Raw genomic sequence first — 6036 nt, 5'->3', positions numbered from 1 at the left:
TTGGGTAGGGTTACTTTAACTGGATTACTTTCATTTACTTTTGGATTACTCCAATACCAAATATACTAATAAAAGACAAAAGAAACTCAATAGGAATCAAATGACTCCATTTTGTGCAGGCTTGGGGAGTAACGGAATACATGGAACGGCTAAAATGATGTTGGCAAGCTGTTTGGATTTATTTTCATTTTGTTTCTGTCGCATTTTATGTTCGTTTTGCCGAAGATCAAAGAGATCAAAGCCAGGAGAGAAAGCTTACCGCGTGTTGTGAGACATCATTGTATTCCTATTTAGTTTCTTTTGTCTTTTATGAGCATATTTGCTATTGGAGTCATCCAAAAGTCATTGAAAGTACTCAAGTTTAAGTAACCCTACCCAACCCTGGTGTCAAGCAACTCGGAATCTCTGAAAAAACAACGAAAATGTTGACTTTTCAGTGCAACGACAAATTGATTATGAAATATGGGTATAAATTTGACATTTTGTGTAAACAGTAATAAAAAAATCAAATACAAAACAAAATAGGGCTGCGACCAATGTTCCATGTAATTTTCCTTCCGGGTCTGAGCGTTCACACAAAGTCGGCGAGCAACGCTTGAAACAACAGTGAGCAACGGCAATCCCAAGTGTGGCAACTAATCCATTATCAGACACGTGGAAAACTCAACATTAAATTACATTTTGCTGAGTTTCCGGCAATGCAAAAACATTTTTCACTTTTGAATGAATTGACTAATATATTATTGCAAAGGTTGTACGGCCTACAAACGTCATTTGTTTTTACAACAATTCTTTCACAAGATTTTCTTTTTTTTTCCCCTGGTATCTTTTGGCGCATAATACTAACATTTTTGGGGGCTTATTGAGTCAGTTGCACAATACACAACTGTATTTAATCACATTTTTTAGAGGAAGTAGAATGTTGGCAACAAGATTGACTTGGTATCATTGGAAATGATTTGAATGCAACACCAACTTTTTCTTCCTTTTCCCTGTTTTTTTCCTATTTTTTTTTTAATTCTTTTGAAAAAATCTCATTGTGTTTAGTTTTTCTTAGCTGTTACTTTTTTTCTTGTTTTTCTCTACTTACTTTCTTTCCTTTGTTTGTTTCTTTTCTTTTTTTCTGGCTTTTTTCAGAAATTTTCCTTCTTTTTTCTCTTCCTTTTGTTTCTTTTTTTCTCAGCTTTTCACTAATTTTTCATTTTGGTATTTTTTTCTTTTTTGTTCTATTCCCCCCCTTCCTTTAAGTCATTTTGTGCACAATTTGACATAATATTTGGTCGTGTAGGGGTTAAAGAAGCAAAAACAACCTGAAGAGCCGTTTGGGACCCGAAAGAGCCGGTTCATTTTAGTGAGCCGAGCCGAAGTAGCCGGTTCTCGAAAAACTCTACTGACTTTACTCAACTTCGTTCTACTTCAATATTGACATCAAAATATCACATTTAGAAAACAGCGTCAGGGAAACCCGTGTTTTTTTACCTTCATGCACTGTAACTTTGACTTAATTGGCTTCTTAATTAGCATTTTTGAGTCCTGATTTTTGTGAGCTGGCTAGATTTTCTTGTGCGCTGAGAATGTGCGGCAGTGTGCGATTGCGCACGCGCGCAGCTTAGAGGGAACATTGGCTGCGACTAACGATTAACTCATTCAATGTCAGATGTTTCTCTGAAATGGGAAGTGCGGATCCCAGCCAATTTTGGACAGTTTGGCTCCTTTTTAGAGGCCTTATTTTTGGAGCTTTACAGGCCTAGAACAAAGCAAAGCTTGAATCCTCATTTTTCACAAGAAAAATGTGTTTCTAGCTTTCACAGTCGTTTAGTAAACAACAGTATAACATTGCTATGTTTCTTAAAAATACTCGTTCTTAAGAAAAACAGCTTTTTGTGAAGAGATGTCTTTTAAACACTACTTTCACTCCTGCTCTTTTTTTACTGATCCCTTTTTTGCTATTCTGATACCTCCAATATCTAAACAACGCTTTCCAGGGCACTTTGTTTGCAAAACAACATTTTATGCCTGGACTTTTAAGCACCAGATGTATTCTGTGACATCGTCTCACAATTTCAGTCACTCGGGGGTTGACCACACGCTTTCGATCACTGGATAGAGGAAGCAAAGCAACACAAAGAAGTGGGGGTTCCTCAATGTGTGTACAAAGACCTGGTCGACGCCATCACTGCCATCTAGTAACCATTTATCGTACTGAAATCATTCCCTAGGACTTGATACTTACTGATCGGCAGTGCCAAAGGCTTGTATCCCTTTTAAAGGGCGGTTCTTTTGTTTCAGCAACAATTTGGTGCCAAGATTGTTAGAAAATAAATGTTTTTAGGATTTTATGACTACACTAATACGTTTAACACTCAGAAATCCAAAGAGGTCAAGCTCAGGGAGGGATACAATTATAATGAGAGCTTGTTTTCTTAAACAGTGTCTCTGAATGGTTTCCACCCTATTACAAACAGTTTACCAAAAAATATTTTCTAGAAATATGCATTGTTTATAAACACAGAAATGAAGTTAACATTATTACAATAATATTAATATAATCGAATATTATTGTGATCACTCCCCGGCCTAATTAGGGTTAAATGGTTGCAAAGTCAAGTCAAGTCAAGTCAAGTCAAGTCATTTTTATTTGTATAGCCCTAAATCACGAAGAGTCTCAAAGGGCTTCACAGATTGTTACACTATATTACACAAACTATTTTCAACCGACAAGAGGAGTAGGTTATTCGTATGCAATGGAGTAGAAGTGAGTTTTAAGTTTAGATTTAAACATTTCCACTGAGGTTGCAGATCGAATCTCAGGGGGAAGAGCATTCCACAGCACCGGTGCCCGGATGGAGAACGCTCTCGAACCAGCAGAAGACTTCTTTGCTCTCGGGATCACCAGAAGACCGGCACTCTCAGATCGTAGGCTTCGGACCGGGACATAGGGGCAAATCAGATCTGAAAGATAAGAGGGAGCAAGTCCATGTATGATTTTGTACAATACTAAGAGAACTTTGAAGTCACATCTTTGGCTAACTGGGAGCCAATGCAGGTTAGCCAAAATCGGTGTTATGTGATCGTACTTTTTTGTCCTAGTTAAAAGCCTCGCTGCGGCATTTTGTACTAGCTGAAGAGACTTGATTCTGGACTTCGGGAGACCGGAGAGTAGTGCATTGCAGTAATCGAGACGGGAGGTAACAAATGCATGAATTATTGTTTCCGCATCAGACTGAGACAGTATTGAACGGATTTTAGCAATGTTGCGAAGATGGAAGAAGGCAGTTCTAGTAATTTGCTTTACATGCATCTCAAAGGATAGATCAGGGTCAAATATGACACCTAAATTTTTAACTGAGTCACTCTGTGTGATGTGACATTTGTCAATGTTCACAGCAGTTTTTGCGAATAAGTCCCGGCATTTAGAAGGACCAATGACTAACATTTCGGTCTTTTCAGAGTTAAGACGCAAGAAATTGAGTGACATCCACTCTTTTATCTCAGTGAGACAGGCCTCCAAATTTCCACAGTTTAGTGTGGAAGATTCCTCCAACGGAAGATATAGTTGAGTGTCGTCTGCGTAGCAGTGGAAGCTGATATTGTACTTGCGAATAATATCACCTAATGGAAGCATGTAAATGTTGAAAAGTAGGGGGCCGAGCACTGAACCCTGCGGAACACCGCAGGTAACATTAAAGGGCTCAGATGTCGTTTCACCATATTTAACACAGTGCGTCCTATCTGAGAGGTAAGATTTGAACCACGAGAGGACGGCTCCTGAGAGACCAATCCATTTTTCCAACCGTTCTAGTAGGATATTGTGGCGCACTGTGTCAAAAGCAGCACTAAGATCCAGTAGCAGCAAAAGTGATGAAGCGCCAGAATCCATTGACATTAGGAGATCATTTGTTACCTTGATCAGAGACCTGAAGTGAATAATGAAAGTACTTTTTATGTACGTTTAGCGGTTTGAAAATCTGGATAAGAGAAAGATGCGAATCACGCTTAAAATACAACCAAAATAAATGATTTTTTACGTTTTGGCATTTAGGGACAATGCTTCTGGAAAGGTCCACGTCTTGGTACGTTTTGGCGTCATCTAGTGGCTTTTTTTAAGCCCTACACGTGTAAGAAAGGCGTGTGAAAACTCGAAGTTTTTGTATGTTTACTTTCTCAATTTGCTGCATTTGTTAAAGGCTGTTACTTTTTTCTTTTTGTTTTCTATTTACTTTTTTCCTACATTTCTTTCTTTTCTTTTTTTCTGGCTTTTTTCTAAAATTGTTCCTTCTTTTTTTCTCTTCCTTTTGTTTCTTTTTTTCTCAGCTTTTCACTCCTTTTTCATTTTGGTATTTTTTTCTTTTTTGTTCTATCCCCCCATTCCTTTATGTCATTTTGTGCATAATTTTACATCATATTGGGTCGTGTAGGGATGAAAGAAGCAAAAACAAGCTGAAGAGCCGTTTAGGACCCGAAAGAGCCGGTTCTTTTTCGTGAGCCGAGCCAAAGAAGCCGGTTCTCAAAAAACTCTACTAACTTTACTCAACTTCGTTCTACTTCGACTCGACTTCAAAATACCGCATTTAGGACACAATGTCAGGGGAACCCGTGTATTTTGACCTTCATGCACTCTAACTTTGACTTAATTGGCTTCTTAATGAGCAATTTCGAGCCGTGATTTTTGTGCGCTGGCTAGATTTTCTTGTGCGCTGAGAATGTGCGAGCAGTGCGCAATTGCGCACGCGCGCAGCTTAGAGGGAACACTGGTTAGAATATAATATGGAGAAATTGGTCATGTGTTTAATTGCTGTTAAAAGTGTCAATAAAAATTGTTTAAACCTCATATTGTTAGAATACGGTATAATGAAATTGTGAATGTGTTTACCGTTAATTGCTGTTAAAAGTGTCAATAACAATTGTTCAAACTGAACTTTATGCTTTTGATGGACAGAAATATATGTTTTCGATGGAGTACTGTAAGTGATTTGAAATCCTTACAAGAACAGATATTCGAGGGGGAGTTGTACACACTTTTTGTAGGAAAGGGAATGGTAAATGGTCTGCATTTCTATAGCGCTTTTCAAGTCAATGAAGACCTCCCAAAGTGCTTTACAATGTGCTTCACACTTACCCATTCACACACACACTCACACACCAATAGGGAGTCAGCCATGCAAGCCGCTGACCTGCTTATTGGGGGCTTTAGGGATTCAGTGTCTTGCCCAAGGACACTTCCACATATAACACAGAGGAGCCGGGAATCGAACCTGGGACCCTCTTGATCCCAAGACGAGCGCTCTACCTCCAATATGATCTTTTCTTTCCCAAATTAATTATTTTGAATCGCTTTTGACATACTTGAAGAAAGCAGGCTTCTTGGGGACTACCAGCATACATGTAACAGTGTTACGTAATCAGAATACAAATAAATGAAATTGTATTCTGTAACAGGAAAAATGTAATCAAATAACCGGTACATTTAGTAAAAATAGGGATTACTTAGTAGAAGTAACATTTTGTTTAAAAGCATATTTATGTCGCACGCGTCAGGAGACATTGATAAAAAAAAACGATGTGCGTTGGTTTGAAATTTTTATGCTTTTTCAAAATCACACTAGTTTTATTTATATTCGCCATGTCCGTTCACACCCCCCTTCTCTGTCGCCTCATTCATTTCACACACATTGGTGCGCTCACTCTCAGCTCCCCCTGCAGCTGCTCCTGGTGCCTGATTACAAAACATGAGAATCGGACCCAAAATGGTAAAAATAGTAAATGGTCTGCATTTCTATAGTGCTTTACAAGTTAATAAAGACCACCCAAAGTGCTTTACAATGTGCTTCACACTTACCCATTCACACAGACACTCACACACCAATAGAACAAAAGAAGAGACAAACAGGAAAAGAAAATGGACAAAAAAGAAAAGAAAAGACAAAAAGTAAAATTCAAGAAAAGAAAGAAAAAAGAAGAGACAAACAGGAAAAGAAAACGGACAAAAAAAGAAAAAAAAGACGAAGTAGAATTCAAGAAAAAAAAGGAAAAATT

The sequence above is a fragment of the Urocampus carinirostris genome, chromosome 11 (assembly GCF_059441175.1).
Source record: "Urocampus carinirostris isolate Australia breed hairy pipefish chromosome 11, RoL_Ucar_1.0, whole genome shotgun sequence".
NCBI lineage: Eukaryota > Metazoa > Chordata > Actinopteri > Syngnathiformes > Syngnathidae > Urocampus > Urocampus carinirostris.
Note: the sequence above shows the minus strand (reverse complement) of the source record.